Source organism: Schistocerca nitens, chromosome 2 (assembly GCF_023898315.1).
Source record: "Schistocerca nitens isolate TAMUIC-IGC-003100 chromosome 2, iqSchNite1.1, whole genome shotgun sequence".
NCBI classification, from domain to species: Eukaryota; Metazoa; Arthropoda; class Insecta; order Orthoptera; family Acrididae; genus Schistocerca; species Schistocerca nitens.
The window spans coordinates 849,482,162-849,502,524 of NC_064615.1; the positions used below are offsets into that span (position 1 = coordinate 849,482,162).

The 20,363-nt window shown below is 45.0% G+C and overlaps 1 protein-coding gene and 1 non-coding gene across 2 annotated transcripts in view; one reads left to right on the forward strand and one right to left on the reverse strand.

Annotated features, from left to right (window-relative positions):
• The window catches only part of LOC126235386 (protein jim lovell-like), an 844,450-nt gene that overhangs the window by 643,034 nt on the left and 181,053 nt on the right, over window positions 1-20,363 (forward strand). The gene's annotated exons all lie outside the window — the stretch shown is intronic.
• On the reverse strand, window positions 1,386-1,461 carry Trnas-uga (transfer RNA serine (anticodon UGA)). Its single transcript has one exon. It is a non-coding gene; the product is annotated as a tRNA-Ser (tRNA).

Consider the following 20,363-nt stretch of genomic DNA (forward strand, 5'->3'; position numbering starts at 1 on the left):
TAGGTGTGAGTTTCGAACAATGAATGCCTTGAACGTGTTTCTCGCTTCTTCTTTTCGTTCTCTGCTGGTACCTGCCTTCTTACATCTGGAGATGCTGCTCCTGTGAGTGGAAATATCTTGTTGACTGGGGTTGATCTTAGGCCCCCTGTGACTATGCGGACTCTCTCACGAAGAGCCACATCAACTTGGTTAGCATATTCAGAGTTCCTCTGAGTGGTGCTGCATACTCCGCAGCTGAGAAACACAGAGAAAGTGCGGATATGCGGAGGATGCGGAGGATGCTGGACTGTGGATAAGGTTGTTTCTGGTGCATACCTTCGGTCTGGTGACTACACATTGTTGTTTTTGAGTTAAGGGACGATCGAACTTTAACCCTAGATGATTTAGATTGCGTCCTTTCCAGCTGATTATCAACTTTTTCTTGGCTCCTTGTTGTTCAGACGGAAAGCACACATTTGAATTTCATCACGGTTTGGTTTCAAGTGATTGTCGTCATAGTAGACGGCAAGTTCTTCGAGAGTAGATGTTACCTTGGATTCTACTTCTTCAAATTTCGCTCCCATCGGTTTTTTTGTAGATCATTTGGATGCAAGAGACAATCTTCATCTACAACTATACTCAAGCGTCCGTCTGAAAGTGTATTGTGGATGGTACTTCCTTTCCTCTCTTGTCTGTAACATTTGCAAATATTATGCAGGAAGAATGATGTCAGTACACCTGATTCTGGGATTTGATTTCCCCGCTTTTGTCCTCTTGATTATGTAGAAGTAAAACGTTGCTCGAATCGTCCTGCAAAGGAATCTTTCGGAAAGAAGGAAAGAAGATTAGTTTCTAGCGTCCCGTTGACATCGAGACCATTAGAAATGGAGTACAAGCTCGAATTATACCAGGATGCAGATGGAAATTGGCCGTGACCTTTCAGATGAACCATCCCGGTAATAGCCCTAAGCGATTTAGGGAAGTCAACTTAGATGTGGACGGCTGGACGGGGAATTGAACCGTCGTCCTTCCGAATGCGAATCCACTTTGCTAACCACTGCGCCGGTAGCGTCTGCTGCTAGAATATGTTGTGGGTCTGCCTCAGCCGCGCTACGCACCGCTGGTCTTTGGACCTTCTCTATCTCTTCCATTAAACCAACCCTGTAAGGATCCCAGACTGTTAAGTAGCACTCAAGAATCGGTCTTACAAGAGTTTTGTAAGCCGTTTGTTTTGTCAATGAATTACACTTCTTTAAGATTCTTCCAATGACTCTCAGCTTGGCATCTGCTTTTCATACTTATTATTTTATGTGATCATTCCTACTCAAAACAAAATTAGAATTATATTAATACCTCCAGCTGCTAACGGGCGTTGATATATATCAACGGGGACAGGTGAAAATGTGTTACCCGACCGGGACTCGAACCCGGGATCTCCTGCTTTCATGGCAGACGCTCTATCCACCTGAGCCACCGAGGGTACAGAGGATAGCGCGACTGCAGGGACTATCTCGCATACGCCTCCTGCGAGACCCACATTCTCACCTTGTATGTCCACACACTACATTCGTAGTGTCCCACCCCAGTACACTCATTACTCGTGGAAGACATTCTTACCAAGTCCCGTAAGAGTTCGGGGAATATGTGTGCATCCGGACAGAAGAAGAAGGTCATGGTCGGTGTTGCCAGAACTATATACTTATATGGATATGGAGTCTGTTCTTTCGGAGATGTCCGAAAGAATAGACACCATATTCATATAAGTATACATTCCTATTCATGTCGTTATCCGCCCGGGTAACCGCTTGTGCTAGCACGCTTCCGGGATTCGGGCATGAGCGCTGGCCCAGGATCGAATCCGTCCGGCGGACTGAAGACGAGGGCTGGCTTGTCGGCCTCTCTGGGTGTGGTTTTCAGGCGGTTTTCCACATCCGACTAGGTGAGTACCAGGCAGGTACCCACGTCCCATTTCAGCTTCCGCGAATCACAGAGATTTAGAAAAAGATGACAAACTTTCATATGAGTAACATTACACGCAGACGAGTTACACGAATTCCGACGCGGAGGTCAGGGGAGAGGGAGAGGTGGAAAGTGGTAAATGAGCACTGGGATCTTTCCCGGTGGGTTAAAGGCGAGCAAGGCGACTGGTCCGAAGCCTTCCCCCTCCTAGTGTCGCTGTGAAGAGAGACTGTACTGCACCTACATTCAGATCAGTGCCAAATAATACAGCTCGATGAAACTTGGACCGTATTGAATTGCTTAAGTGAAGTATAGAAGGTAACTGAAAGAAATATCCAACGGGACGAACAGAAACGACACTTTTGTGCCAAGTCACCGCGATTTATTATAGTCCTCTGGACATTACGGAGGGCGGGACATGGTTCTTAACATTGTGTATGATCACCGCGGACGGCAGTGCGTGCTCTGCAGCCTCCTCCCAAACTGGTGGCAAGGTTGGCGAGGAGTTCTTGCAGTAGGGGGTTCCATTCCTCCGCCTACGTGTTTGGCCAGTACTGGACCGACGTTGTCGCCTGTGGATGTGCTCCAGTACGCCTCCCCAACACATACCATGAGTGCTCGACGAGATGTAAGGAGGGGGACGGGCAGCCAGTCCATTCGCCGGATATCCTCTAGCTCCAAGAGTCCTCCACCGGCACAGTTCGATGCGGTCGCGCATTGTCATCCGTCAAGGCCGAATCCTTAAAAAGACACGCATGGGGCAGGAGTGTCACAAGTAATGTTTGCTCGTGAGTGTCTCGTCTTCAAAGATTTGAGGGTTAATATACTCATGCAACATTATGCCTTCCTACATCGTAACACCCGGATACAAAAATATCATGTTCAATAATGTTTCCGACCTCTCGCTATATGAGGCTACGTCCATCTCATTCAAGAAAAGCTTGCAGTGGTTGTTTGTCCTCTTCCTGTAGTCTTGGTACCATCGAAAACGGTGCTGCCTGTGTGCAGATGTCGATAGAAAATAGTGTACTAGTCGTCGGGCAAAGAGACCACCTCACTGCAATTGCCGTGCTATTGTGGAAAGTGACACTGGGTACCTTGCAGTGCTAGTAAATGTGGTCGCCATTGCAACCGCTGTTTGTCATGTGTCCTTTCTTGCCTGCTGCACAATGAGAACCCAAGTGCGTTGTCCTCGATGGTGAGTGTTCATCGGAGGTGAGGGTATCATCTGGAGTGCCCCAGGGAAGTGTGGTAGGTCCGCTGTTGTTTTCTATCTACATAAATGATCTTTTCGATAGGGTGGATAGCAATGTCCGGCTGTTTGCTGATGATGCTGTGGTGTACGGGAAGGTGTCGTCGTTGAGTGACTGTAGGAGGATACAAGGTGACTTGGACAGGATTTGTGATTGGATAAAGAATGGCAGCTAACTCTAAATATAGATAAACGTAAATTAATGCAGACGAATAGGAAAAAGAATCCCGTAATGTTTGAATACTCTATTAGTAGTGCGGCGCTTGACACAGTCACGTCGATTAAATATTTGGGCGTAACATTGCAGAGCGATATGAAGTGGGACAAGCATGTAATGGCAGTAGTGGGGAAGGCGGATAGTCATCTTCGGTTCATTGGTAGAATTTTGTGAAAATGTGGTTCATCTGTAAAGGAGACCGCTTATAAAACACTAATAAGACTTATTCTTGAGTACTGCTCGAGCGTTTGGGATCTCTATCAGGTCGGATTGAGGGAGGACAGAAGCAGTTCGGAGGCGGGCTGCTAGAATTGTTATTGGTAGGGTTGATCATCACGCGAGTGTTACGGAAATGCTTCAGGAACTCGTGTGGGAGTCTCTGGAGGAAAGGAGGCGTTCTTTTCGTGAATCGCTACTGAGGAAATTTAGAGAACCAACGTTTGAGGCTGACTGCAGTACTATTTTACTGCCGCCAACTTATATTTCGTGGAAAGACCACAAAGATAAGATAAGAGAGATTAGGGCTCGTACAGAGGCATATAGGCAGTCATCTTTCCCTCGTTCTGTTTTGGAGTGGAACAGGGATAGAGGATGGTAGTTGTGGTACGAGGTACCCTCCGCCACGCACCGTATGGTGGATTGTGGAGTATGTATGTAGATGTAGATGTAGATGCAGTGGTCACCTACTGCTCTAGTTGACCATGTTCGACCACCTCTTCTCATTCAGACAGCAATGCCTAGATTTCGGAACACTCCCCATGCACGTGAAAAAAAGCTGTGAGCAATACCAAACTCCTGGACTACACTCGTCACACTTCATCCTTCTTCAAGTTTCCCGATTATCCCCCCCCCCTCTCCTCCCCCTGTTCCTTCAATTGCCACGTGCTACGGGCCATACTCATTTGGCGACATAGTCATTCTGACCTCACGCCATCTGCACAGGAGACCACTGACACCATAAGCCCAGACTTTCATCTTTTCCGCAGATTAGTTAATATGTCATGTCACTTCATCTATCCCTACCTTAAGTTTTGCATGCAGTGTACATTTTGTGTTGTTACATTTTGGTTGACTTTATAAAATATGTATGTCATCTGAGAAAATATGTATTTTTTTTGCCAAAAACAGATGACTATTTACACATCTCAATTGTAGCGGCAAAAGCAATGACTTAAACCATTCAAAAACCACTATATCTCAAGTACCTCAGGTTTACTTACCCCAACAACTGTACAACACAAATTATTTTAGACTCCAAAGACAGAGAGACAGAAACTTGCTTATTAATTTTTTTCGTAGGTTTGCTCTCCATCAGCAAGATTGTTCAACCGTTACAGAAATACAGCAGTCTTTTAATGCACTGCTGACTGTCGAGACGATGAAAAAGCAGGAATGTCTGCCGTATTCAGAACGAGATAATAACCCACAATAAAACTAAAAGCAATTTCCTTAAGAGCGCTGTTATGTATGTGGTTGTGCTTTATTGATTTTACCGATTTCGCACTCCTTTTACATTTTGAAAGTGACAGAAATTTACATTGAAAGACGTCACATAAAGAGGGACGTGAGTTTGCCTTCGCTAAAAGGAAAAACCGCATACACGACAGCACACGCTAATAGCGGGGCGACATCAGCAAACAAAAGCCTTGTAAACGTGGACGATTGTGCTTCGCTTAAAAGCATCGCGCAGTTTATTCGCTTTTCCGTTCTGCGGCTGCTGACAATTAATCTAAGTGCACCGCGTACTTGACAGTTCCACACACATTTGCTCCGCACGAATAATTTCAATATACAATTACCATCGCACTCTGTCTGTCCAAGCAATAACTAAAAAACATTGTGCCTGCCATCATACTTGACAGTTCCTCGGTCGTACACTCAATTTACCCTTTTGTATTCAATCTAAACGGCGATGGTAATAAATGCCGTGCAGTTCCCATCTTGGGCTGTATCATTTACATATTTTATGTAAATAATACAGCTCATAAGCCTATTACAAAGGGTAAAGGTACAGTAAAACGCGGCACCTGCTTCGTCACTATTTCCTTTCAGACAAAGATGTTTATTGCCCCACATCATGGCAAGGTATGATTTGGATCCGTTAGTTCTTTGAAATTTCTCAGGGGGAAAACTTCTTCTTAAGCGGAAGTGTGGCTCTTGGAAATCTAAACGTTTTGGTAATAGCGTTCCAAAATGTCGTGTGATTCGTTATAATTATATGGAGCACAAAAAGGCGTTATGCTCCTGTTTAAAGGACTCTAACTGAAAAATGTGGGATCAGCTGCCTCATTCTACTTTCGTCAGCACTTTTAAAAACTTTTCCAAAATTTTGGCATGAGAACATATTCGCGTTCTTTTTAATGTACAACTCACCTTTCGCTCCGACAAGCTCCCGTAACTGCAACTCGCTCACACCCACTAGTCCATCGCTGTCAGTCGCTCATACCCATTCGTTCCCACTTGCCCATTCTCTTTCAATCATTCAGTCCCAGTCATTGTCTTTATGTCTGTCTGTCACTTTCTGCTGTCATTCAGCCACATTATCCTTTATTGTATCCTATTACTTCTCTCTCCTCTCACTTTCACTGTCTCCCTCTTGCCCTCTCGCACTGCTGCTATGTCATTCATTCATTCCCACTGCTGCTTTTTCTCCTCACCGTCGCTATCTTTCTTTTCGTCGTTGTTATTGTCATAGACTGTGTCTCTCATTATCACTGGCTCTTACCGACATCCAGTTTCTCCTTCTCTGTATTCCTATCCCACTGGTACTCTCTCCTTCACCATTTTCCTAGTACTGTTCTGTCACTGTCAACAACGTTCCACTGTCACTGTGTTCCTCTTTTTCTCTCACACTGTCATTGTCTCCTTCGCTCTTTCTGTACCACAAAACTATTTTCTAGTATTTATTACCTTTCCGCCTCTTTCCCACTGCCACTGTCTCCTTCTCTCTCAGCATAAAAGACCACGAATATGTTCGCAAGCCTAATTTTTTTCGAAATTTTTTTAAAGGTTCTGAAGAAAGGATGAGGCAGTCGGCGTCACTCATTTAAACAGGAACATATTCGCCACTTTGTGCTCCGATAGCAGCTTTTTTCCGCTGGTTCCCTTCTTTTCCCTCATAAAAAAGGGCATGTCACTCACATGAACAGATCTTTTACAGGTCACTTAAGTATTTTACTTATGTGAAACTGAAATAACGCAAAACTAATTTTACACCTCAGATCGAATTTTACGTGTACAAATATTTTGCATGTGCTTCAGTACTACAAAAATGGGGTTCCCGGAACCCTTCTAATGACAATGTGGACGCTTTACACCATATTCCACCACGCATCGTTACTTTATAAACTACGTTTTCGCCTCACATCGATTTTTACGTGCGCAAGTAAAAATAAATTTGAACCTATGTATCTCGGAAATGGTTAAACAAACCAAGAAAATATTCAAGATTGAGATCGAGATATTAGGAATATATCGTAAAGCTTAGACATTTGCTGGGCGTAGCCGTCTTGCAGTCCGCGGCTCGGTTTTGGAACCCTAAAACCATGGTCTTGGGGTGTTTCTAGATAATGGGTAAATATTTTTAAAAGCCGTAAGAACGCACTTTTAGATAAATTCATAGGGAATATAACGTTACAATATGAGTCATTTGCTGCGGTTAGTCATTTATATACCCACTACTGACGGCGAAAAAGTAATGAAACCCACTTCATTCGGGTTTTCTGAGGAACCGCCCACGATCTAAATGGTGCCTCCATACGCCGCAAAAAGAATCAACCGATTTGCTCCACTTCCCTATGCTGAAGGAAGTGTGTAATATTCATCTTTCATGCTGTACTGTAGGATACGTGCAGTAAGACGATGTCGCCTGCTAGCCACTTGGTCTAAGGCGTCTTGTCACGGTCCGCGCGGCTCCTCCCGTCGGAGGTTCGAGTCCTCCCTCGGGCATGGGTGTGTGTGTGTGTTTTGTCCTTAGCGTAAGTTAAGTAGTGTGTAAGCTTAGGGACCGATGACCTGAGCAGTTTGGTCCCATAAGATCTTACCACAAACTTCCAAATGTAAGACGATCCATATGTTGAGTATACAAATAATACCTAGCCCAAGGGCTATTCTATACAATTCACCCTATGTTTCTGTCACCGATAGAATCCGGGGTAGGAGAGCCACAAAACATCCCTTTTTTACGCGCAGCGTTTATGAACATATTGGTAGCGCATTTTATCACATGCGTATCCGATAAAGTCATTAAATAAGTACGTACACCGACGTGATTGAAGTCATGGCATAGGGATATGCACATATACTGATGGCGGTAGTATCTCGTACATAAGGTATAAAAGGTTTGTACTCAGGTGATTCATGTGAGAAGGTTTCCGACGTGATTTTGGCCGTACGATGGGAATCAACAGACTTTGAATGCGGAGTGGGACATTCCATTTCGCAAATCTTTAGGGACTTCAATATTCCGAGATCCACAGTGTGCCGAGAATACCAAATTTCAGGCATTACCTCTCACCACGGACAACGCAGTCGTCAACGACCTTCAGGTAACGACTGAGAACAGCGGCGTTTGCAAAGAATTGTCAGTGCTAACAAACAAGCAACACTGCGTGATATAATCACAGATATCACTGTGGGACTTACGACAAATGTATCCGTTATGACACTGCGGCGAAATTTGGCGTTAGTTGTCTGTGACAGCAGACGACCGACGCTACTGCTCTTGATAATAACAGGTCATTGCCTGCAGCGCCTCTCCCGGGCTTGTGACCTAATGGTTTGGACCCTAGAAGACTGAAAATCCGTGGCCTGGCTATATGAGTCCTGATTTCATCTAGTAAGAATTGATGATGGGGTTAGAGTGTTGCAAAGATCCAACGAAGTGATGGACCAAAGTTGTCAATAACGGCACTGTGCAAGTTGATGGTGGCTCCACAAGGGTGTGGGATATGTTTAGTTGGAATGGTCTTGTTTCTCTGGTCAGATTAAACCGATCATTGACTGGAAATGGTTACGTTCAGGTACTTGGGAGACCATTTGCACCTATTCATGGACTTCATGTTCCCAAACAAAAAAATGTTCAAATGTGTGTGAAATCTTATGGGACTCAACTGCTAAGGTCATCAGTCCCTAAGCTTACACACTACTTCCGTAAATTATCCTAAGTACAAACACACACACACACACACCCATGCCCGAGGGAGGACTCGAACCTCAGCCGGGATCAGCCGCACAGTCCACGACTGCAGCGCCTTAAACAGCTAGGCTAATCCCGCTCGGCGTTCCCAAACAACGATATCATTTCACCGTGCCACAATTGTAACACGATTGATTTGAAGAACATTCTGGACAGTTCGAGTGAATGACTTGTTCACCTACGTCGTCCGACACGAATCCCATCTAACTTTTATAGGACTTGACGAGAGGTCAATTCCTGCACAAAATCCTGCACCGGCAACACTTTCGCAATTATGGACGGCCAGAGAGGTAGCATGGCTCAATGTTTCTGCAGGGGAGTCCAATGATTTGTTGAGCCCATAAGTTGCGGCACTACGTCTGACAAAGTAGATTCGACACGGAATTAGTAGCTGTCCCATGACTTCCGTCACCTCAGTGTGATGTGAGCCAGTAGGCCGTAGAATAAGAATATACTGGAAGTAGATGACGCGGTGCCTGCGTCGTCAGCCACTCTGAGGAAGGTAGCGTGATTCCAGATTTCCACCGGACGCCGGACGCCTACAGCCGGTGGCCGCACCCCTGTCAAGGCGCGCCGATGTGGCGCGGCGGAAGGGGGAGTTGCGCCTGGACCGGCATGTCAGGTGGCGCGCGGCGCAGGTGCTGGCCCTGCTCGCTATCGCTGCACCCTATCTCGCCACACACCGCCTGAATATGTATTTATGATAAACTCCACCTCCACCTGTCATTAGTACGCATATTTACACTTATACTAAGTACGAGGAAACAGACCAGCACACATGTCGCTGATTACTGACCTCTGAGAACCCTTTTCTATGAAGCCCACGACCTCGGCACTCTAGGAATAAAAATAAAAAAAACAGGTTTCTGCATCGCTAAGTCATTTTATACAGACGCAGCACTTTTTTTTTCATTTTCCTACATTGACCATATTTCCTGATGAAATCCCAGAAATCCGGAACTCATACAGGGGGTACTGACGAAACATGAACACTCCTCCGCTTCTCCCTGCTCCCCTTCTTCTGCGTCTTTTACCATGCCTTGTCCGCCCCCGGTAGCTGAGTAGTCAGCGGGACAGAATGTCAATCCTAAGGGCCCGGGTTAGATTCCCGGCTGCCGGCCGGCACTTTAGTCAGGAACCGCGCGACCGCTGCGGTCGCAGGTTCGAATCCTGCCTCGGGCATGGATGTGTGTGATCTCCTTAGGTTAGTTCGGTTTAAGTAACTCTAAGTTCTAGGGGACTGATGACCTCACATCTTAAGTCCCATGGTGCTCGGAGTCGATTCCCGGCTGGGTCAGAGATTTTATCCGCTCAGGGACTGGGCGTTGTGTTGTCCTAATCATTTCATCCACATCGACGCACAAGTCGCCGAAGTGGCGTCAAATCGAAAGGAGGCCCTAGTCACACGACATTTCATTCTTTCATGATGCCTTACAGTGAGAATCTTTTACTACTCGTTATATAAACGGTGTCTAAAGAAAGGTTCACTCTGAGTGTCCGAGAAGTCACCGTACCCCTTTAGAAACAAGAGAGGAAAAAAGTGCTACCATCACTCAAATAGTTCAGCAGCCTCCAATGAAATCCAAGAGTGCAGGTGGCCTTCAAGAACCGCTGCGAACAACGCGCGACCACCTTAAAAGCGTTTGAAAAACTGAAGTATTTAGCCCAATGCTTCTGAATGATTTATCTGACAGTGACATACAGAGCAGTGAATTACATCCTGCCGGGCGTTTCAATGGTACGGTTTCCATATGCGCGATGTTCCAACAAAGGCAACAATTTTATCGAATTTAAGGAATATGAGGATAGCTGGTGTACTAAACAGTGACACTGATACACATAGAGCACCTTGGGTGCAGAGATTATTGATAATTGCAAGCTTCCGCGGCCGTTGTGACTATCAATAAAATTCTTCTGGGCTGTTGACCGCATTGTCAATATATAACATTGTCCAACGTTTCGGCCTCAGTTACAAGTGGCCTTCCTCAGGACTTTGTGCTGAGCTGTCAGCTAAGCACAAAGCCCTGACGAAGGCTACTAACTGCAGTGGCCGAAACGTAGGACAGTTTTATACATCGACAATGCGGTCAACACCCACAAGAATTTTATTGACATTTACTGATAATGTTCGGGGACGATTGGAGAATCTTCCAGGGAAATCGTTGCGTCGACTGAGCCAGAAGCCAGGCATTTCATATGGCACATGTCAGACAGCTGCGAGGAAATCGGCATTGCGATGACACAGAGTGAACGTGATGCAAGCATTGCAAGAAACAAATAATGAGAAAACATGCATTACTGTCGACGGTTTCAGGGGTTTCTTATTCAACGCCTATATGTTTTCTCCATAACGTGGTTTACAGATAACGCACGGTTCCATCTGTCGCGCTACATCCACACACAAAACAGCAGATACTAGGCTGGTTTGAACCCCCATATCATCTACGAAACACTACTGCTTGATAAAAAGGTTGGTATCTGGTGCGCGGTGTCATCTTCCAGGATTGTTGGTCCCATTTTCTTTGAAACGACCGTGGACACTACGATTTATACGGGTATCTTCAATACGTTTGTGGAGCGGCTGGATGACGTCGAACTTACAGAAGATTATTTCAACAAGATGGAGCAAAGTGTCACGTACCTGACTCTTCCATCCAACTTGTAACCAACTTCTTTGGTGACCGAATAATCCCAAAAATTTGTGCCCTTCCCTTCCAATCCACACGATCAACTGACCTAATCCCACCGCTCTCAGATATTCTCTTGTGGGGGTATCGTAAAAGCCGAGTATACAAGATTAGACCACGAACAACTGCAAAATTCCGTGAGGCCATTACACACGAAATAAACAACACTAGCGAGCATACACTTCACAGAACGTCGCGAAATATGATGAAACGAATACAGTTATGCATCCATGTTGGTGGAGGGTACTTCCAACATTTGCTGTGAGGTCTTTGTAAGAATGTATGTAATCTCTCGATTGTGTATCATCATCTCCCAAAATAGCAAATGTGTCCATTATTGGTTCAAATGTTATGACTCATTAAAGTAGTTCAGCTTTATATGGATCGCACGTACATGACGACAGAAGCATGCGGTTAATGTTAATTTCATCATAACCATCATCCTCTTCTTCTTCTACTACTTATTCTTCTTTTTCTGTGCGTGTTAAGCTTTGCCGCTACACCTACTTACAGAATTTAGTCCAAGTGCTCCCATTTGGTTCATGATCTGATTTGGTTCATCTCTCTATGTCACCCTCTAACTTAATGATGTGCTGTTGCTTCTGTATTCTGTTTCTTTTATTTAGACACATTAATACCAATTCTGTTCTTATTTATACACTGCGCTTTTGAACTTGTCTTGTGCGTCCTGCTACACATGTGAGAAATCTCATTTTCGCACTCTGCATTTTTAGTCTGTCCTTTTTTGTTGCTTAGTTCAGTTTGTAGAAAATATATACACTATTATAAAATACATCACAGCAGCCTGTGATCGCTGAATGTCACTGTCACAGCTTACTCTCACAAGTCCTACATAGAAATCGTCCGTCTTATTAATGTAAAGATAATCCATCTGTCAATAATAGTATTTTCCTCAAGGGGTTTGTGATGTTAACTTCAGTGTGCGGTCTTGCATTGTCCAGCTGGAATGTCAATCCTGACCTCATATCCAATATTTTGTACCGTAACTAAAGTTTTTTCTTGCTACATAACGGTGAGCATTCGGCCGCCTTTCAACAAATGCCAACAGGTACGAATACACTCAGTATTCTTCGTGCTAGGGAAGAAAATATCATCTATAAGAATTCGTGGCCATGCCTGAAACGTATGCTGTCTCAGTCCATGAAGACTTGTCAGGAGACAGGTATGGAACTATGCGTTCTCCTGTCGCACCCGGACTCTCTGTATGAGTGACAAATCAGGTGACTATACAGATCATGATTCATACAGTTCTCAAAGGATTTGTCGTGTAAGCTGCAGAGTCAGGTGTTGCATTATCCTGCTGAAATTTTCCATTTAGTACTTGGTCATGACAGATACCATAACAGCGTTCACTAATCTTGCCCCATACTGGCGCGCATTTAGCCTCTATGCAGTAATTACCAAAAGAGTCCCATTGTAATCTCCTTCCTTGTTCCTTGCACCATTATTCCCGGAGTTTGAGAGATATGGGGTCAGAAGAAACGCTGCTTCCTGTGACCTTTCTCCCGGGTCGTCTACGGACATGTTGACGTCGATATGGCCGCTGCAAACAGAAACTAGACCCATAATCTAACACTATAGAATACCACGTAATGTCCCATTTGTCTCAGGCTCTACATCACACAAGTGTCTGTCGTCTGTGGTATGATGTCAACGGAAACCGAAATTCCAATCCAGTGTCTGTAATATGTAACTTCCTGGCGGATTAAAACTGTGTGCCGGACCGAGACTCAAACTCGGGACCTTTGCCTTTCGCGGGCAATTGCTCTACAAACTGAGCTACCCAAGCACGACTCACGCCCCGTCCTCACAGCTTTACTTCTGCCAATACCTCGTCTCCTACCTTCCAAACTTGGGTAGCTCAGTTGGTAGAGCACTTGCCCGCGAAGGGTAAAGGTCCCGAGTTGGAGTCTCGGTCCGGCACACAGTTTTAATCTGCCAGGAAGTTTCATATCAGAGTGAAAATCTCAGTCTGTAATATGTTCTTGTCGGTACACGGTAAAACGGTCCATGGCAACCCGAGATTTCGACCGAGTTTCTTGTAAAATGTTCCTGTTAGTACACGACGACACTCTGACATGTCAACTGTTGTAGCCTGTCTATTCGTCATAGTCAGATGAAGAATCGTACAATCGTATGGTGCCTTAAACCCTCTGGAGTGATGAATGGCTGTGGCATTGTAAGGCAGGAAGTGTGGCGACAGATTTCCACCCGCTACAAGGGGCAGCGCCCGCCTCGATAGGCTCTTCGCGCGGAGGCGAGTGTGGCGGGTTGCGTGCACGGCAGGGGTACAGGTGTCCCGGCGTTTTTCTAGCGCGCTCGGCGTTCAGCTTGGCTAAGCCGTGACTCGGCAGCAGATCCGACACGGTCGCCACGGCCCGTCCCCGCCTCCTGTCCCGACATCCTGAACCACCTGTCATTAGGCAGGCTCCGCCGCGGTGACGCTCGTTACCTCTGCGCCTCTTCGCGGCCAGACCCCAGCGGCGCGGCTTCTGCTACTCTCAACTCATTTCGTCGCAGAGCCCCGAATAGAGGGAAACCAAGCATGCGGTAGCCTTCATTAATCTGCATTTTTCGCGGTGCGTTCAGTTGTCGATTTATATTACTACGTCTATCTCTAACGAGGCCTGTCTGCGGCGCGAAGCTCTTGACGTGACCACATAGTTGTTTATTGGCTGAGTCGACCTTCTCTGCGCTGTAATAATTTAACAACGGTTTCCTCCGTCTGTCTAGTGAAGGAGGTACAGCTTCAGAGATTTCTGCATCATAACAGGAGGCGAAGCAGTGATAAATCACTTGTCAAAAGACACATTTCGAGAAGCAATTGCCGGCCGCTGGTGGCCGAGCGGTTCTGGCGCTACAGTCTGGAACCGCGCGACCGCTACGGTTGCAGGTTCGAATCCTGCCTCGGGCATGGATGTGTGTGTTGTCCTTAGGTTAGTTAGGTTTAAGTAGTTCTAAGTTCTAGGGGACTTATGACCTCAGCAGTTGAGTCCCATAGTGCTCAGAGCCATTTGAACCATTTCGAGAAGCAATCTCTCAGCCTCAATTGGAGTGTCTTCACGTATAGCTAGTTAACAAACATTAGTCACTGTTGTTATGGTCATCAGTCCAAATAATGGTTTGATGCAGCTCTCCATGCTTCTCTACTCTGTGCAAGCCTCTTCAACTCCGAGTAACTTCTGCAACCTACATCCCTCTGAATGTGCTTACTGCATTCAACTCTCGGTCGGCTTCTCTCCATTACTAAATCGGTGATCCCTTGATACCTCGGAACTCGGAATGTGTCATACCAATCGATCCCTTCTTCTAGTCAGGTTGTACCACAAATTTTTCTTCTCCCCAATCCTATTCAGTACCTCCTCATTAATTACGTGATCTACCCATCTAATCTTCAGCATTCTTCTGTAGCACCACATTTCAAAAGCTTCTGTTCTCTTCTTGTATAAACTGTTAATCGTCCATGTTTCACTTCCATACATGACTACACCCCATACAAATTCCTTCAGAAAGAATTTCCTGACACTTAAGTCTATATTCTATGTTACCAAATTTCTCTTCTTCGGAAACTCTTTTCTTGCCATTGCCAGCCTACATTTTATATCCTCCCTCCTTCGGCCGTGGTCAGTTATTTTGCTGTCCGAATAACAGAACTCATCTACTACTTTAGGTGTCTCATTTCCTAATCCGCTCAGCATCGCCTGATTTAATTAGACTACATTCCACTATCCTCATTTTGCTTTTGTTGACATTCATCTCATAGCCTCCCTTCAAGACACTGACTATTCCGTTCAACTGCTCTTCCAAGTCCTTTGCTGTCTCTGATAGAATTACAATATCACCGGTAAACCTCAAAGTTTTTATTTTCTTCTCCCTGCACTTTGATTCCTGCTCCACATTTTTCTTTTGTGTCCTTTACTGTTTGTTCAATATACAGACTGAGTAACATCGGGGACAGGCTACACCTCTCTCACTTCCTTCTCAACCACTGCTTCCCTTTCGAGCCTCTCGACTCTTATAACTGTCATCGGTTTCTATACAAATTGTAAACAGCGAAAGCTCCCTGTATTTTGTCCCTGCTACCTTTAGAATTTGAAAGAGAGCATTTCAGCCAACATTGTCAAAAGCTTTCTCTAACTGCACAAATGCTATAAACGTGGGTTACCCTTTCTTAACGTATCTTTTATGAGGAGTCGTAGAGTCAGTATTGCCTCGCATGTTCCTTCATTCCTCCGGAATCAAAAACTGATCCACCCCGAAGTCGGCTTCTATCGGTTTTTCCATTCTTCTGTAAAGGATTCATGTTAGTGTTTTGCAACCGTCACTTATTAAAGTTCGGTAATTTTCACACCTGCATTAGTCACTAAATTGAACTACATTATATGAAACCATCCTATCCGATTATATAGCGCAACAAAATACTTCCGACTAAACTTAGATAGTAAACTAAACCGCGGCTCCTAACGCACGCAACATAAACCCCACAATAGATACACTACAAATCAGCCCCGATAGTCTAGCGCAGTAACACGCCGCTTCGGGATTTCGGGGAGGTGCGCAGTCCCGTATCGATTCCGTCCGTCAGATTAACGACGAGAGTCGGTGTGCCGGTAGTCTGGATGTGGTTTTTAGGCTGTTTCCCACATCCAACAAAGTAAATACCGCGCTGGTTCCAACGTCCCGCCTCAGATACACGATGCACGAAGATTTATATCATGATCTCGTATTATAATATGTCCCTTACTCTAGACGCAGACAAATGAGATACACGAATTCCATGCTGGGTGGGGGAGGGAGGAGGGAGGGGGCAGGGGGGAGGGGGGGAAGCGTAGCGTCAGGAAGGTCACCCAAACGGAAAAAGACAAGGATGAATAAGAAGAAGAAGATTAAAACTGCTATTCGGGTGAACATGAAAATTTTAATCGCTCTTCTTACCATCATCCATACCTCCAAGACCTTAATCTAACCAATGCTCTCTTTCGTCAATCTTGTCGGATATTTTCTTTCACCACAATTTTGTCACTCCCTCACATCCTCGATCACCACGCATTCTGCCTCGCCTTCCATATCGATCTCCATTTCGCCACTAAGACCCTTTACGAATTTACGTATTATTAATTTCCCACTCCCCTCTCCCAAACTGTGCTTCCCGAAAAACTGACAACACCACCTCATTCCAGGCATGATTATTAACCCTCGTACGCTGCCTCAACACTGCACATACACACCCTAAATCCTACCCAACGAAACGTTAATCAGTATATTTTGTAAAGCTGGTGCCCCACAGCTCACAAAAACTTATAAAACGTCATAGTACAACCGCCAATAGCTGTTAATAAATACTTCTTTATTCACAACCGATTTCAATCTTCGGGTCAGCATTAGTTATCTAAAAGTCAATTATAGAAGCTTACTTGGGGATATTAAAACTGTGGCATCAGACATCATAAAAATGAGTGGCATACGCCATGTGACGCCACATTTTTAACACTACCATGCAAGTTGTTACAAATGACTAAGACGTCTGTTGGTGATCTGAAGACTGGTACCGGTGGTAAAGAAAGTATTTATGAGCAGGTCTCGGAGTTTAAAATGTGTAACAGTGCTGATATGAACGGTGGCTAAATATTTTATAGTCACTAGATACGAGGCAACTGCTTTATTGACGCACTTCACATGTACTCATTTTCAGGATTATACAAAAATAAAGAGTAGCAAATTGATTGCAGCTAAAAGACACACAATAAGATACAATGAAGAGTGCATAAAAAAACAAATACCAGTTCAGGGAGAATAACATACAGGCAATATTGGTTCGTGTGAGTATGACACATTCCAAAACGTAGCTGAATGCACAAGGCATGACATGACATGACGCTTAAGAAGTGGCCAATAGGTGTTGTATTTGTTTGTAAGACTTACCTCTTTACAGGCGCCTATGCCAAGTATACACCGTCATTTCAATGTAATTCTGATGATGTCACATATTTGTCTTAACGTTGGTGCATATTTTATATACGAGGTAATTTTGGTTTCCAATTTGTTTATAGTTTTTTACTTTGTTGTTATCATCTCTGTACTTAAATAAATTTATCCTTCTGCACAAGCGTTGACATTTCACTCCCCCCCCCCCTTCCCGCCTCACTTTTCTCCCTTCCTCCTTCTTCAGTTTTGGTTTTAGCAATATTATATTAGCAATGGTCTCTTTGGCATACTTTTACATTTACGTATGTTGCTGTGGTTCATCACATGTCTGACCGTTCTTTCACTTCTTCCCTGTACATTAAATTACATTTTTGTCATGCGTCGAACACTGCGAACTGATAACACTAGCGCCACCTATTAGTCGCTTTATTGCCTTGTACATTACATCATGTCTTGTGCACTCAGTTACGCTTTGGAATGTGACATATCCACATGACCACATACTGAGTGTATGAAGTTCTTCTCCCTAACTTGACACGTTGTTTTCTTGCACCCTTCATTGTACTTTCTTGTGTGTCTTTTAGCTATCATCAACGCGCTACTCTTGATTTTCGTAACCATTTTCAGATATTGTTTGGACGAGTGTATTCGAAACGCGTAAATAAAGCAGCTGCCTTACACCTAGTGACTGTAAAATATTTATCTAGCGTCCATAATGTTTGCCCAGTTGCCTCACTCCCTTACCCAATTCTTAATTCGGAGTCCTCCTACCTAACTCTTCCACATCTCATTCACTCCTAGACAACCTCTCTCCAGTAATTCACCTCACCTGCTGCTCATTCTCTGTAAATCCTGGGAAGGGAATCACTGTTTTTATAAAGACTGTCTATCTTGACTGTATTAAAAAAATAGACAACGATATTATACTTGAACTTTTCAGTGCTCTACCATCTGTTGTAAGCATTTTAAAAACATGTACATATAATTACAAGTACGATAACGAAGCGGGCGATAGCAAGTTAAAATGCCTGTTAATTGAAAATGGCGTCACGTAAGTGGCCGCCATTTTCCTTTACACACATTTCAAGGCTTTTACGGACGTTAGACATCACATCTTGCAGTGGAATTCGATTAACGTCCTCCAGAATTTGATCCTTCAGTTCCCGAATGTTGTATGGTGGGTCACACCGGAAGATGTGACATTTCAAACTACCCCAAAGGAAGAAATCAAGCGCTGGAAGGTCAGGGGGTGGTCTTGGAAACCAGGAATTGTACCCGTTCTTGGAGGTGAGATGAAGAGGAGAGCTGTTCTGTTAATGGAATTGTGTGAAGTGAGGCACGTGTCCTCGTCTTGTTGGAAGAGTGGGTTTGCAGTTACAGAGAAATCAACCAGACGTCGCACTAGGAAATTGTTCAACATGCGAACATAACATTCTGTATTCACAGTAACAGCACTTCCGCGATCGTCTTAAGAAAAATAAGGCCCTGTGTTTCCAACGATGATACGACTCACCACACTACCATTTTATAACAATGAATTGGCGTTTCATAATGTATTTCAGAATATTCATGTGATCAGTATATGAAGTTTTGCTTCTTAACATAAAACATCAACATAAAAATGGCCTCATCGCTCTTGATCAGATTGTCGCACAGGCCTGGGATTGTTCCCGCCGCGCGGGATTAGCCGAGTGGTCTAAAGCGCTGCAGTCATCGACTGTGCGGCTGGTCCCGGCGGAGGTTCGAGTCCTCCCTCGGGCGTGGGTGTGTGTGTGTTTGTCCTTAGGATAATTTAGGTTAAGTAGTGTGTAAGCTTAGGTACTGATGACCTTAGCAGTTAAGTCCCATAAGATTTCACACATATTTGAACATTTTTGATTGTTTCAACAGTTACCGGCGAAAGGGTAGTTTATTTTTGTGGGTGGTATTGCAGATCCTTCTGTAATATTAGCCTTACACTGCGATCTGATACGTCAAGTTGCAGCGCATGCTTGCGCGCAGAACGCCTGGGCCTTCGGCTGATGGCTTCTCCCACACTTACGACGTTCTCTAGTGTTGACTCGTGTTATGCACTTGCACCTCTCTTTCGCACCGTGACATCGCTTTCCTCAAAGTTATCTACACACACATTGACAGCATGTGCCGTCGGGACTGGGGCATGACGTGTGAGACTGTAATGAGCGCGAAATACACGCTGCGCCGCTACGTAGCTATCGTAGTCTTTGTAAAACGCCGTCATGGCAACAGCGCGTTCACCGATTCACGACGCCATCTCGACTGAACATCGATATCAGGGTCAGTGGGAAAGATTTTCTCCCCATTCCAGGGTTGTCAAATGGCCCTTTTCACTGTCGCACCTGATCTATTTTCGAATTTTTTGATAAAATATTCTGTATACTTCATTAATGTTGTCGACTGAAAAGAAGCCAGGTCACGTTCGCCGTGTCAAGCGAAATAATGAAACGCCAATAAAAGAAAAAACGTCCGAGTTAACAATCTCCACCTTACATTAAAATCCGCCATGTTATTCCCCAGCGACTCCTTCGAACCCTTCGACCCTTCGCTTCATGATTAGCGTCCACTCTCGTCAGCTAGCGCAGCGGTCCGCTGTCAAGAGCCCTGTCACGAGTCTACTTTTAAGTTCGTGGGCAGACCTCCCGTCTCACCCGCGGTCCGAGTTGGCACTCCACGTGCTGTTATTTGCTTACATCTTTCATCACCCATTTTGGCAGTGATTTTAGGTTTTATTGTATTGTATGTTAACCGGGGACCTAGAAACGGCGGAGAGGCTCCGTCCCCGCCGCGGCCGTTGTGGTCCACAACCCCACGACGACTACCGCAGTCCACTTCACCCCTCCGCCGACCCACACCGAATTCAGGGTTATTGTGCGGTTCGGCCCCCGGTGCCCCCCCCCCCCCCCCAGGGAACGTCTCACACCAGACGAGTGTAACCCCTATGTTTGTGTGGTAGAGTAATGGTGGTGTACGCGTACGCCGAGAACTTGTTTGCGCAGCAATTGCCGACATAGTGTAACTGAGGCGGAATAAGGGGAACCAGCCCGAATTCGCCGAGGCAGATGGAAAACCGCCTAAAAACCATCCACAGACTGGCCGGTTCACCGGACC